Genomic DNA, 15658 nt, shown 5'->3' with positions numbered 1-15658 from the left:
CGTTGCTGTCCATAAGGAATCGCATTTTTTATCAATGCGGAAATCCTTCCAATTCTGCATAAACGCCTGGTTAAATCATTGTTGATGCGGCACTAACTAAACACATCATCATGATCAGCAGCAGCAGCACCCTAATTTTATACACATTGTGTGATGAAGGCCTGTCCCAACGATCTCCAATTACAATGTTTTGCGCTAGCTGATTCCATGTTGTGCCTGCCTATTTTTTAATTTATTCCCCCGAGCTAATTTTCTCCCGTGATCGACTGCGCTTAAAAAAATTGAGATGATTGCTCGCAAATATTGCTTTGTTGGGCGCGTGGCATATCCACCACAGACTGACCCACCACGCTAGTAGAGAGCTACAACTTTGCACGAATCAGTCTTCACACGGCTCCTTCGATAGTGGGGCACTTGATGACAAGACTCCTGCTTTTATTTTTGAAGACTCACAGCGTACGGACTGTTACAGCAAAACGCACTTCTGAGATCCTTTCTCCCATTGACGTTTTTTCTTTTGTGTGTATTCATAGACGCCAAAGATCCGCCATCGTGAGGAGGAGGCCAAAGAATTGAATTAGCTAATGGCGGCTTCAAAGCAACAAATTCATCTGGAACAGCCAAGAAAGGGCCTGTTGGCAAAGTTGCTGAATACAACGGCCTACATATTGATATACATACCTCCCGATCCTACGTCAAGCTGGAACATTTGTGCACTGGACTCAGTCATAGACCAAAAGCATTTGTCACGCAATGAAGCGTCCGTGTGCCTCCCGCCTGACCAGACACTCTCGTTTATATTTTCGCGAGCTTATGAAACAGCATTTCTTCATATTGATAAGGTGCTTTCGCCGGTGTATTCACCCCCTCATGGTCTGAACAGTTACTTGCGCCTGAGATGGCGTCTTCGTTTAGCCTTCGGTCTGCTGCGCGGTGCCATTCTCCCTGACGTAGCACTTCCACACTAGCATCTGTCAACGAAACGTCTGTGAACTGCTAAAGCACTGCCGCCAGCATATCGAGGTCCACCTGGTCTGAGCACAGCAAAAACGCTTCCGCCGTCATCGTTATAGGTGCCTGTTCTGTCGACAGCTAAGCCCCTTCCGACAACATATCCACAAATTTGAGGCCTGTGGACGGCTAAGGGGCTTCCCTCGTCGCATTTGCAACAAGGCACATGTTTTTTGTCGGTAATGCGATTACCGGACGAAACACGTCGTCATACTGAAGTTGGTAACCCGCTGACAATACTACTCTCACCAGGAGCTCCCTCTGTAATGCGGCGTCCACCACTTACGCCATTCCATAAAATGTTTCCACTGATATTCCTGCGTGCAGAAGAAATATCACTCCCGCTTCCACTTCCTAAGTTCCGAACAGTTTCTATGGGCGTGCGCCAGCCAGGGATTCTCACTGCATAGCGGTTTCCACCACATGCAGCACCAAAGATGCCGCTGCGGCTCGCGGATGTGCCGGGAGGCGAGCTAATATTCAAAGTTACGCTCGGCAGACCAGCTATACCAGTTCCTACTTCCGTGCCTCCCGTAGCTGCGCCGAACACTCCCGCTTCGCTGTGTATCCGCCGTTTGCTGCACTTGAGAAGTCGCATCTGCTGGTGAATATGCGAAAAGTAGGAATAGCATTCAAACTTCCACTCGGTAAGCTGGTACGGCCTGTTCCCGTGTATGCGATTCCAACTCATGCCTCTGTGATTACCGCTGAAGTGTAGTCTGCTCCATTTCTGCCACCTTGAAATCCACTTCCGTGGGCTCTGATTCCGGAAGATGATATTCTGTTCCAACTTCCGTCTGGCAAAAGACATTGCACTGGTACTCGGCCGAAGCTCCTTTTACTCCCTACGTTTCTAGCTCAAACGAGATCGCCACCAGTTCCGGTCCCCATTTTGTGCTAAGTGCCTGGAACTTTCCCTTTGTTATGAACTGATCCACAAAGACAGTTAAGGCTTCCTGCAAAGTGTATAGACCCGCTGCCCACCACTTTACAAAACCAACTTCTTGCGGCCATGTGATGCGGTCCGGCTCCTTCGGCGCTTAATGGGTAGGTGACGAAGCCGCGCTCTGGAAGTTTATATTGTGGCTCCTGATAATCTGCACGTATAAATGAGTAGAAGAAAAACACGGATTGAGACGTGCAGGCCAGACGTCTAGCACGAATTTACATTGCTACGACAGAAACAACAATGAACACTAAATTTGTTACAGTGCCCAGAAACTATTACATAACTTTCGCCCACGAACACTTAGAAACAAGGACAAAACAAACAGTACAAAAAACGAGCGAAGTAAAGATGCAATATTCAAAAATATAAAACGAAAGAAAGGAATAAGGACGAGGGTGCGGAAGCGAGTTAAATACCTGATATGATTATCGGCAATACTGTAAAATCTCACTATGTCGATATACCTATATAAGGAGACTACGTATTGTGTAATAATTGATGTCGAAGAATGGGACAGTCGCTACTGCAACAACGTCCTCCAGAAAATTCACAATGCTGGGCGCCACATTCTTGTGGTACGTAAAGTTGTATACATGATAAAGTTACTTTGGCCAATAGATAGCACCGCGAACCAGATTAAGGAGGAAAGTGGTGGTGGTGTTGAAGCATGCAGGGTAAGCCTGCCATCCTTGGACGGTATTTGTTCTGCCTACCTGAGCATCTCGACAACAATGATGAACTCAGTGTTAAGGACAAAGAAGATCAACAGGCGTGTAAATCATCTCTCGCTTACTTGAGGTTCTTTGCAGAACAGTACGCCTTCAAAGCTCACGTATTAAAATCCCTTTTGGGTAGGCTGTTTAGAAACACCTTTCCTTCCACGTCAAACTGCGAGTGATGCCGGAGGATGTGTTGTACACATACTGCACAACGTGAGGAAATGAATAGTCGAGCCACACAGAGTTGATTTGAAAATTTGATGAGTATCCGATAATGGTTGCGGGTTGCGTCATTAGTTTGCTACAGGTTCTTTGGGGCTCTGAAACTGTGGTTAATTAAGGTGGGCGTTTTCGCTGCATGCCTAGCCAACCGCTTTTACACCGAAGCTGTATATGGCTAGCTGATTTGTCCGTCCGTCGCCTGTACGCCGAAAACTCCTTGAACACCACCGTAGACATGACAACACGATCGTTCCTAGGGAGCTGTAAAAATGACGTCATAACATCGATACCATTGGGTGCAGAGACACCATGATTGCAGCTCGAAGATGCTTAAGTGGCTATTAGCACAATAACTTTCTCTATGCAATGCAAAGCACATACCTTCAGGCAAATATCTCCCTCCAGCGTGCCCGAACTCATGGTACACTGGTAAATAAATACACGTGGTAGCCTAATATGATCGCGGCACTGTTCACTGAATGAGAGAACTGGTAGCAGAATAATGTTAATTCAGCAATTTGAGATTTTCGTTCTTGGGAAATGTTTTTGAATTGTAATGAGAAGCTTGCTAAAACTACGACTTAGACATATATATTTGAACTTATATTTTTATATCAAATATATATGGACAATAAAGAGTTTCAGAAAAGTTTAGCATTTGCTACATACGGTCGCAATGCAGAACAGGACATGCAGGCAGACAACAGACGATGAGGAAGAAGTGTAATTGTTGCTGGGGCGCTTAGGCCGCGATGTTCTAATGTCAGCTCGTGCCTTCAGAATTCGCCTTGTATAAACAACATTCGTGCTTGTCTGCGCCTCGCCACCTTTTGGTGGAGGCGCAAGATACCAACGCGGAGCTCCGAAGTGGTCGCCGCGTGAGCCCTGACCCGATAATCGACAGCCAAAGCGCCACAATGTCCGACCGCGCACTTCCGGTGCCGCAGACTCTGACCTCCGCCGTGTTGTCCCAGCCGCGAGATCCAGGGGTCTTCAATGGCATCGATGCTACGGACATTGAATACTGGATTTCCTGGTATGAGCGTCTAAGCGAAATAATCGGTGGGACCCAACGCTAAAGGTAGCGAATGTGATAGTCTACCTCCGAGATAATGCATTAGCATGGTAGGAGACCCTCGAACATGACATAATGAGTTGGGACCACTCCTTTTCCTGAAACACTCTGCACGTTATTCGAAATTGCAGGACAGTTCCAATAATAAGTGTTTCAAGATGTATACAACACACTTGAAATACCATTACTTTCATCAGTGTTTTTGCTATTGATGTACTATCCTGCTGTGCACAATTGCTGAGACAGCGTCTGAAAGGGCTAAGTACTGCGGAAGAAATACCACCAGCACCACAATAAAGTTAATGCTTGACGTGCTTCATACATTTGAAAACAAGGTCTTAGTTGACTGATCGTGTGCACACCGTGCCAGACTTAAGGGAAGGTTACTTCAAGCATCTTTTGCACTATATACAAAGTATAAATGTTCTGCAAAGCCACTAGCAGTTTTCGAGACATCACCATTTTCACCATGAAGGCATACATCATTGGTGCTCTCTTTGGAAGAGTAAGAATGCACGAAACTCCAGAAATATCTTGAATTATGTGTCACGCTGGCTTCAACAAATCGAATATCGTCGTAGAGATGATACTACTACTACTACTACTACTACTACTACTACTACTACTACTACTACTACTACTACTACTACTACTACTACTACTACTACTACTAATAATAATAATAATCGTTGTGGTAACATGGCACTCTAGAAAGCTCGAAAGACGAATAGAAAGGCTGATGCCCTAGCGTCTGGAAGCCACCCATCTAGAGCAGGGATAATGCAGGATGCAGTATGCACCCCCCCCCCCACACACACACACACACACACACGCAGACACACACTACATCCAACAAATTAGTTTTCGTCCCGACGCTACTCTTTATACATCACATAATATGAGAATGTCAGTGCGCACAACACCAAGGCACTACGAGTCAACAGTTTCACAAGAGAGGCTGACACACCCAGAATAGCAGTGTCTTGTCAGTGGGATAGATGACATGCTTACGTAGATTTCCTGCATCCTTTTTCTGTTTCTTCCTCATCAATAATTTCTCTTGTAAGCTGATTCCTATTTCGGGCAAGAATGCTGCATGTGAGAAACAACGGAACACAACCACAACTCTTACAATGCATCGCAAGTAAGCCACTGGCCACATTTTTGACACTACAACTGTGTTCCCGCAACCGATCGTTAAGGCAACAGCGGGTTTGGTGTTATGGGGGAACAGAATGAAAGTTCATGTATTTTCTGGAGGGGGTCGATTTCTTATATATTGGCAAGGTTAAATATGAGGCGGAGAACTTAGTCGTTGCATTCGTGAAGAAGATGCCAGCCATTGACTGCTGCTTCAGTGGTGAAGTTGATGGAAAGTTTCATAATAATTAAGCGGTGCAGCAAAGGCCTTGTCACCGGTCGACACAGACATATTCGTCAACGTAAATGAGAAACTACTTGGGCCGTGGCTGGAAAGAATTCTGTGCTTTTGTTTGAAAGCTTCCTTCAATACATTCGCAGCTGCGCCTCGATACACACGCTCGCAATTCAGGGCCAAATAATTGCTGGAAAATGTTGCCATAGTATGAGAAGTACGCGTTCGAGAAACAAACTGCATGCCGCAGTACTGAAGCCTACTGTCACGCAAACAATTTTACTTAGCTAAGTAGGTACGATTCCGGTAGTGCGATATCCCTTTAGCATCAGGGTCGTTTTTAAAGCGAAGGCTGTATATGACTAACCTTCCGTAGCTTTTTCGGCATACGGACTTAGCGGACTTAGCGCTTAGCGACTTAGCGATTTCTAACAAACACATACGGTTGCGATGCGGCGGCGCAGATATTAAAATGCAGAAAAGATTAGAACGCTCGCCCTGAACAGTAGCGTGACGTCAAGGTTGTCGCAGTATAAAAGCAGGAGAGGTATGGGCGCTAACAACAGCTGCGTTATCGGTGGGGCGGACACGTATAGTTCATACAGCCGAAGAACAACATGCTTACGAGGAGCGCCGGATGGAGCAGCAATGAAAATGTAAATGGCGCCGGTGCGAAAGGACCACCGACAAAGAACGTCCCCACGATGCTGAACGAAAACGACAATTGCGAGTGGGGGCACCTTCCAGCGAGCAACGACGCCAGACTCGCAACGCAAAACATGACAACCATTCCACTCTGTAAAGACGGAATTGCAGCGAAAGCACTTTGCTTCTCGTTTGAGAGCTTTGACTGTCGTGAGCTGCAGTACTCTATGCCTACTGCAAAAATGCAGTGTATTTGCATTGAAGAAACGTTGCATTAAGGGCTGAGTGCTTACTATCCGGGGGTCCACAAAAAAGTCTCAACACGGCACAATGAAGCCAGAGCCTAAGAAATGAGGTTCTTTGTTTGGTGGTTGAAACTGCGTGCTAAAACTACTTAAGGGCTAATCGAGCAAGCAGCTCTCCTTCTCGTCGACTTTTCCGCAGTCGCAACTTAAAAGAAAATAATGGTTAATAACCTGACTACACCACAGAAAACCCCTTCATCGAGTCGTAATGAAGGCAACAAGAGATACGAAAGTATTTTCTTTATTTGTATTATGCCTTAAAATACTCAAAGGCAGAGTAAGTTATGGATAGCGCACCTCGATATTTTCGCCCATCCAGTTATTGCTGGCCCAAGATCGTGAAGTCTGTTGCTCTACCGAAGCACATCGACCCTTAATGTTCTGCGATATCGCTTTCATAAATGACAAAATGGTTTAAAACTGATTGGGAGTTTTTAAATGATTTTGAAAGCAATTTGTCAAAATTTATCCGCACACCACCTCTAACATGACCCCCCGTTTTCTCCAAGCATAAACTGGAGGAATGAGCTTGTTCTTTAAGGCCACCACGAAAATATGTGTAAAGTGTTTTCGAGCCTTTGTAGCAGTACTAGTAGCTTCGCTGTAAAACTGACTTCTCAGCGGGCAAGGAGGTATATGAAGGCCTAAGGAAAGAATGGAAGACCTCTGAGGGTCCAAGGAACCGAGCGTTTATTAAACGCAGGGCGAGACTGCAGTGCCGCAGGAATGTTATCATTCTGTTACGTCCAATAGCCGCGGAGATGCAATCTAGGATACACAGTGAAGGTAGACTGAAGCGTAAAACAGATGGTTCTAAGCAACCTCGATTGGAATAAGTAGGAAGAAACAATACTAAACTGCACGGCATCTGGACTGCATAGAATATAGTGACAAGCTTTAATAATAAACGGAGTCAGAAAGCATAGGAGCGCTGGGAAAATCACTGGTAATTGGTAAATTCAGAATTCCTTCCATCAGAAAGTCATAGAGGACGCGGAAATGCCGACAATTCGAGAAAAAGTCGACTGATCTTAATTTACATATTAGAAAGGACATTGAACCAACTTGAAATCCTGGCTATTCAGTGCTGCTGAAGCCCACACGGGAGAGGAACGTTCTTGAAATGGAAAAATCGTCGCACACCTAACTGTAATGCGTAAATACAATAGAAACCGAATCTAAAGGAAACTGTTGGGTCATCCACCCAGTTGTCAAACATGTACAATACGTTCGACGGACCACTCACGCATCTTCTCTAGGAAGGCTTGCATACATTTATTTATATCGCTACGGGACAGTCGAAGCGGATGTGTTGGTGTAACGAAGATGAAAGGTTTTTGCGAGAGTTTGCGTCGGGCCGCAAGTAGTCCTTTGCAGAACGAAGGTGTGCTATTCTAAGCAGTTGCCCAATTCTGCCGTTTGTACGTACGGCTTTTCTGTTGTGTTTTTTCTTCAACCGCGAAGCTTTTCTTTCGAGGAACCCGTATGTGTTTCCGTTGTAACACTTAGCTACGTTTGGGTGGATGTCTCATTTTGCCTTTATAACCTGAGGGATTGTGACAACGGCGCCGTTTATGAATTCATGAATAACAAAAATGAAGTTTTATGATTTTATGAAAAAAAATGTAGAAAAGGCAGCATTTGAACTTTTATCATGCGGTGCGAGTTAGCAGCCAAGAGAACGAGAGATGCTAGTGCAAGCGGCTACCTGGTGTGCGGGCTTACTATCGGTGATATTTTGCCGCTTCTCAGACATCCGATACGGGTTAAGTCACTTGCGTTCTACGAGTCAGGGATAACACGGCCTAGAAAGTGCGTTCTTCCCGACTGGTCGATTGCGTATGCTCTTCTAAGGTATAGTAGAAAAGCGCGTTGGCTCAAGTATACGATGACTCACCCTGTTTGTCGGACACACGCATCCTGGTTGATGAAGCAGACGATGACTTGTACGCAGCAGAAGACGGAAGCGAGAAGCGTTTTCGACGAAATAGTCATGCGCTTTCAGCTAGCTGCTTCATTTGTACTGAGGAGGAAAACTACTCTGCTTTATTAAGAAGGTAAGCTTCATTATCTCCAGCTTCTTCAGCAAAATCCCATGTTTGCGCCATGTAACGAAAGCAAATTGGGGGTGTCATTGCCATCTTGAGCGCGTCGCGCCTACGTCAATCTTTGAACAAAATGGCGCAATGGCCTCTGCCATCGCCCACTCCGTTGGGCGTTACGCTGCAGCTTGCGGGCACTATCAGCGCCGCAAGAAACCAGCCATTTTGCCTGCCGTCTACCTTCAGCCAACTCACAACCCAACCGAGCCATTTTTTTTGCGTACGTTTACATCTTCTGATGCTTTTCCCTACATCTACCTAGGGGAACAAGTGGGTCGCCGTTAGAACAGACAATTTCACGGGGTACAGTATCGTTCGGGCGCTCCCTACGAGCTATGCCGTTGTTGTTGTAGGCTGTCACCTAATGGACGTTATATTACCACACGGAACTTCATGCGAGATATTGACAGACCACGGCCGCACCTTCTTTTTGAACAGCTATTCATTGCATTCTCACTTCTTGCTGTGTCGAGCACAAGATCCATCTACACAAATACGGTTTGGGGAGAGCCCTCGCGCGGATGTTGGCGATTTTTGTTTCAGTTGATAGTCATGACTGGAACCTTGCACTATATAGTGTGGTGTCTGCATATAACTCCTATCACCCCGACACGGCTGAATATTCTCACTTATTCTCACTCACTTATAATTGTCACTTATTCTCGCTGGCTATTCTCACTTTATTATTTGGCAGATGAACGACTTCTGGTGAAAACTTGCTTCCCTCTGGTACGGTCCGGCAGGCGCATTACGCCATCGCATGGACTGATCGCACAAAGTAGATGAGTGAGTGAGTGAGCGAGTGAGTGAGTGAGTGAGTGAGTGAGTGAGTGAGTGAGTGAGTGAGCGAGTGAGTGAGTGAGTGAGTGAGTGATTCAAGGAACTTTATTCGGTCCAGAAAAAACGCAAGGGAGACCCCGCGCCACCCGCAAAACCGAGCTTGACAGCCCGATCGCGGGCACTCTGGGCCGCCAGGATTTGGTCGTTGAATTCGGGGCTGCCCAAGAGCACAGCACACCTATTCTCGATGAAGGAGAAGCCAATGGCTTCACACTCCCCTAGCACATGAACCGTTAGTCCACAGGCAGCGCAGTCCACACTGGGTTACCTTTCTGGGTATGTTGCATGAAGAACCATAAGGTTAGGTTTCATGAATAAGCACGAGGTTAGGCTAGGCATGGGCTTTTAAAAGCCGAAGTCGCGCCCTGCATAACGCAGGGTGCGGGAGGGGGAATACTCGTCTTGACAGATAGTAGTGTGTGGTGATCTCATTGAACGTGAGCAAGGGTTCCCCGCGAGTCAGAGGGACTGCGGAGGAGGCGCGGTCAGTGAGTCCTCGCGCAGCCTCAGGCGCACCGTCGTTAGGGTTATAGGGAGAGCCCTCAGTCGACCCTAAGTGAGCGGGAAACCAAGTGAGAGAATGCGGAGAGAAACTTTTAGAACTTTGGAGAATGCGGATGGCCTGAGGGGAGACCATGCCGGCTTGGCAGGCCTTAATGGCTGCCTTGGAATCGCAATATATTGCCTCTCTGTGACCATCGATCACAGCCAGCGCCACTACAACCTGTTCGGCTATAAAGGCTTCGAAGTGCGTACCCTAGCGCAGCAAGTGAGCCTAGAATTAGAGTAGATGATAGAGATGGCGAATGCCACTTGTTGGACATATGGCGCTGCATCTACGATGCTTGTCTAAATGTGGATGTTGTGGACATGCTCGAGTAGAGCCCTGCTCCAGGCCCTACATCTGCCGACGTATTGTGCGGGATACATATTGCGGGGAATGGGTGCGATGTGCAATTGAGACGTGATGTCGCTGGGAATCCGCACGGCGTCGGGGCACTGGTCTCGACAGGGTTGAGGCTCATCTCTTGGGGCCCGCCGGGGTGCCGGATAGCCTGAGCAGCTGCGAGTGCTCATGCGTCTAGATTATTTCTTCCAACTTTTTGTGGACTCCGTGCTTGAACAGGTTTTCAGTGTGAGTGTTTGCAGGTGAGCCGAGGGGAGCTCGAAGACCTTTCTGATGAGGGGATTTAGCTTGTTGCTCTCTGCAACATGCCAATTATGCATGGCCACCGAGTACGAAAGGTGGCAGAGCACAAAAGCATGTAATTATGCGGATGAAATTGTGTTCCTCGATTCCCCGGTGCCTGTTGGCGTTCCCCCGGATGAGGCCGAGAGCACTCTCCGTCTTCGTGGTGACCACTCTGAGTGCTGTTTCATTGTTACCGTTAGACTCGATATACAACCCCAATATTCCGAGCGAGTTCACTCTGGGCACCAGGGACCCGTCACCAGTGGAAAGCCGTATTTCGGTTTCAGACGCCAGTTTAAATCTTTCATGCAGTCCTTATAGTTTGTTCAAAGGCAAAAATTCAGTCACTTTGAATTACTGAGCGCTGGTAATAAGCATTCTGAAAGGCTTCAGAGAGCCCAATAAAGAACACGTTCAATTGTGCAGAATGCATAGCTATACTTGCGGCTCACGCACGACAGGTTTTGAAAGAATGATATCGTAAACAAGTATTCAGAGTGTGGAAACCAAGCCATTCAGTACTGTTATACGGGATGTATGAAGTGCTGTTGCTCAAATGGGGTATAAATTTTCGAATTTTCCTATTTTTCAATTTATGGGTGAATTTTCTTTATTTCACTGAATATATGGGACAGGCCTTCGGCAGGTAAGGAGCTTTCGGCACTAGTTTCCTCGGAGCTACCAGACCAATCTTCCCCGCCTGTTCCTCCAAGATAGTTGTTGTCTTCAGAGGTTGAAAAGAAGTTCCGAAGTGCGTTCCGCTTCGTTCTTTCATGTCCATCTGAAAATGGCAGCGACAAGCATGACATGTATCAGGGATCGTTGTATTACCACCGCTATAACTTCTGTCATGTGAATTCCATCTCGTAATCATTGTTTCTAATATCAAATTTATATTAATTGCTTCGGCAACCAATATCACAGCGTGACGTGTCTGATCGCTTTGTGGTCACAATATTTGTTCTGCGTTTGCCCTTATCTAATGCGCAAATACATGCATGTAACTCGCGTGAAACGCTGCCATGCGGCTATGCTAGGGCTTGAAACTTCAAACGCGCGAAAAGTGTGGATCTTCAAACTTGCCTGGAAGAGCTTGAAAGTTGCGCACTGCAGTTTCCAGTAGGATTAATGCAATAAAAAATAAAGGAAGGCCTGGACTAGTCCTGTATTCGGCGAAAATGAGGTAACTCAATTAGATAAGCGAGCCTTATGTTTCCACAATTTTCCTCGCTAATGAGAAAATCATTTTTATGTACAAGAGATAGAGGCGGCTGAGATCTAAGGGAACATGAGAAGCCCGAAAACGGTACATTACGGCTTCTATGGTTACTCGCATTTTATCACTGTGTTTCTCATGCCAAGCATTCCGGAAGCTCTTAGCGCCCTGAAGCGAAGATATAACCATGCGTTTCTTGCTGTGTTGGATGCGGTCTATATCTGCAAAGCTTTTCTTTCTCGTGACGCACGAAACTTTAGAACACTTACGAGCGCAGTGCCCTGCTTGCAAAGGCGTGTTCTCATAGCCATGATAATTCAGTTTGAAATATATTAGGAGGGTTATACGATTTTAAAAGCGGCTGCCTGCTTTGATGCATAACTGAATAGGTCACGAAAGAAAAAGACATGTGTTTGCACAAAATACCAGTGCAGTCTGTGTTATGAGCTTGTATTTCTTCATCTACAACAGCTTGCGCTATGTACTAACTTGTTGCAGTTTTGAAAACTGCGTCAGCTATATCTTTGAGCGAGCTCACCGAGTAGACAAGAGCCATGGCAAAATGTAACAAATAATTTCATTATGAATGCCTTTAGTTTAGAAATGTTAAGGTATTGCTTAAGGAACTGTCATGCAACTCACCTTGATGGGCGGTTTTCTCTGATGAGTGTGCAAATTTCTCGCACGCTGGAAAAAGGCGTTTTTGTGTAACTTAGCGTCATCTCACATTATTTAGTTACACCTACCATCGGTAAACATTTGCTTTCGAAAGCTTACTCAAATCTTATCAAATTTCAAATGATACTGAGAGGCACGTTCAATTTGAGAACCCTGTAAAATTTATGCGCACTTTTGTACCAGCGGTACCAGTGTAACATTCTGTTTGACGCCCTGTATGACGTCATCTTTCTACATGCAGCCATGCATCCCTCCAATGATATTTTAATAGCACATCAAAGTGAAGCAATTTGTTTGTATATACATATCTATATAAACGCGAACAATATAAACATATGCTATTATTTGGAATGTGCACTTCCAACTAAGAAGGTAGACCGATCGCTGCTGTTGTTTAGTTAACATCCATTTGTGCTCACGCTATGAGTGCTTGGAGAAAGTTGGCGCCCTGAGGGATACCTCTCTGCCGACTTGAAGGTCGGGCGTTACCTGCTTGGTGATAGCAAGCAATTGCGCCGATGCGGTTTGTCGTGGATTTATATTCTTCATTTTGACCTCAATATACCTAAAGGACGTTTCATTCATTCATTCATTCATTCATTCATTCATTCATTCATTCATTCATTCATTCATTCATTCATTCATTCATTCATTCATTCATTCATTCGAAAAAAGCTAGGTAACCAACGCTCGCTCTTTGCGCAATGAATAGGTGTAGCAAGGGACCGTTTTAAGTGACGGAGGTGCTGCGCTCAAACTTCCCGTTTAGACCATAGCAAAACAAGCAACACCGGAGTCACAAAGAGAAGCATGAACGGACTTGCGCATATTGACTGGAAGGAGACAACTCTCGCGTCACCAGGCGACGTTCTTCAGACGAAGGCAAAAGTTCAAAGAAAATGTTAGGAAGAACGCGGGATCAGGGAGTATGTCGAAGTTTGACAGCAGCTCTTGTATTATAGCCGTTCTCGTAAATATTTTGGTCTGAGAATTTTCCCCCGTAAGTTATACTGCCTATTGCGTATTAGGTGCGATGGAACCTACACAAAGGTCCCAACATTGCGGAATGACGCACATGTTTGGTTGTCGGTACTTCGGAGTGTGATTGCGAAACGAAGGAGTTCTTTCGTAAAGGAAACGTTTATTAGATATCAGTGCCCTCCTCACATCGTTATCCACGTGACGTTTCCTTGTGATAATTTCAAAGGAAGCAATAAAAAATAATAACACTATACAATAAATTCGAATACACCACCATAAATGAAGACCTAACAGTTCTTCCAACTGGTCTCTGTTTATGTACACAATCCAGGGTTTCACGAAACTGCACATTCTTGCAGTTAGTGTGAACAACAAATCTCGTTGCACCGAAAACATTCCCTTGGTTAATCTTTAGATTAAGACGACCGGTGGGAAAAAAAGAAAAATAGACGACCGATGGGCGTGAAAAATACAAATAAAATCTGTTTTGCTCAGTGAAGTCTTGAAATTCTCCGATAGCTTGGCACAACTACAATGCTAAAGTCACAGAATACGCGTCATTACCAGCGCTAACTAAACGTAACTATTTTTCCACAATTCTCCCTAGCACGTTGCAGGATAACCCAAAGCGGTTTAGAAAATGTAAAAATTGGTTAATAAAAGATTGGAGTAAGCTTAAGCCTAAGAGTGGAACACAATAGTTTTGGAAGATCCCCGAATACTTCTCACGCTTCCTGGCAACTGCCGCTTAGGTAGCCCCAATGTTTTCGTGGAAACGCTGGCAGCGAACGTTTTTCACGAAGGCGAGCTTTCTGGCAGAAGCGCAGCCTCTTGCGTCTTGATCCGATTCCGGAGGTAGTGCACAGACGGGCCCAAAAAATTACATAATTTTCAGGCTTTCAGGTAATAATTTTCATTACCTTTATTATTCAAGTCTGAGAAGATTTAAAATAAAAACGATGCGTTGTCGGTCTTTTGTTTGACGACATTTGGTTGGGGTCTCTCATTCTCAAAATTCCAAGGAATACACTGTCAAGAATGCAAGACATGATATGAGAAATATTAGTTATAGGATGGTCTGGCAATTGTAATATAGCAAGGCGCGACATATGCACAGAAATTTCCCCTCACGGGCAACTCCGCCGACACTGACACTAGATTTTTTGCAACACTGGGCCCTTAACACTTTCGGGTTAAAACTTTTTTACCCTTCATGACACTTTCGTATGGCCAAATCCTAATTGCGATATTGCAGTTGTCTTCAACTCGGTATTTTGTTCTATTTTTACAACTGAACCTAATAATGAAATCGCGAATTTCAGGTAATTCGATTGTTTTCAAATGTATAAAAATAAATTTAAGCCTGAAGAGCTTGTCAATGTTAATGACTCATTAAAAATTGTCCTTTGGCATGGATGGTATTAATGCTAAAATTTCCAAGACTACCAAATATGTCTGCATTTTCTTTCTCTATATATGCCATTTCTTTAGTAATCACTCAATACAGGAAGAGAGTCGGGATGGTGATCCAGTCTTTAAGAAAAGCGGCCGATCTTCAGCAGGTAACCACCGGTCCATCTCATTTTGTGGTGTTTGGTGCAAACTCATGGATCACAGGATCGGCTTTCATCATACGAACTTTGTATAATCTGAGTTTTTTAGCTCCAACGAGCACGGCTTTCATTCAGGTCACTCATGTAAATTGCAACTAAGTTGATATGTACAAGACGCTCACTCTAGATTCCAAAAAAAGCGTTTGATAAATACCTAATTTTCGCCTTTTACTCAAAAACTATTGTCTTAACCTTCACGTTCATCTTTTCAAGTGGATTCAGAGTTTTCTAACTAATTGAAAGCAGTTCGCGTATGCTAAGAACTGTTCATAATTCCCTTTTTTGTTCTGTCCCAGGGCCCCATCCACGTACCTTTAATATTCTCGGTATATTTGAGTGACATTCAACTCCCTGTCACATTGCCATTTGTTGGGCGTGTTGGTAAATTGAAAGCATATTTAGCGCCAGCAAACAAGGACGGAAGGGAGACGACAACAGATTGCGCTAACTTCAACAACTTGATTTTCAGGAAGTACACCTATATAAACCATGCACAGTGGCGCGACCTTATCCAAATCTTATCTATCCAAAAAAGCCGTCTCCTTATCTAACAGGTCGATTGAAGGGGCACTAACACACGTGTCTCTATTCCGCCAGATAGCCTGCGCTTCAATGATCTCTCGCACGTCTTTATCTTTGTGCTTCGCAAGAACCCGACAGGATTCATAGACCGGCGCACAGCCGCATTCTTGACAGTGGGTTGACAGATGACCCTGTTGCTTATTTTTCACAGCT

At 45.0% G+C, this 15658-nt stretch overlaps 1 long non-coding RNA gene across 2 annotated transcripts in view; it reads right to left on the bottom strand.

Moving 5' to 3' along the window:
- Positions 1-11011: 11011 nt before the first annotated feature.
- The window catches only part of LOC139055454 (uncharacterized), a 37603-nt gene continuing 32956 nt past the window's right edge, over positions 11012-15658 (bottom strand). For both annotated transcript variants that reach the window (XR_011511771.1, XR_011511770.1), the window contains 2 exons: positions 12294-12338; positions 11012-11216 (listed from right to left, as the gene is read on the bottom strand). This is a non-coding gene — a long non-coding RNA (uncharacterized lncRNA). The remainder of the gene's footprint in view (positions 11217-12293; positions 12339-15658) is intronic.

This window comes from Dermacentor albipictus, chromosome 2, assembly GCF_038994185.2.
Source record: "Dermacentor albipictus isolate Rhodes 1998 colony chromosome 2, USDA_Dalb.pri_finalv2, whole genome shotgun sequence".
Lineage (NCBI taxonomy): Eukaryota > Metazoa > Arthropoda > Arachnida > Ixodida > Ixodidae > Dermacentor > Dermacentor albipictus.
This window is presented reverse-complemented; position numbering and strand designations above follow the sequence as displayed.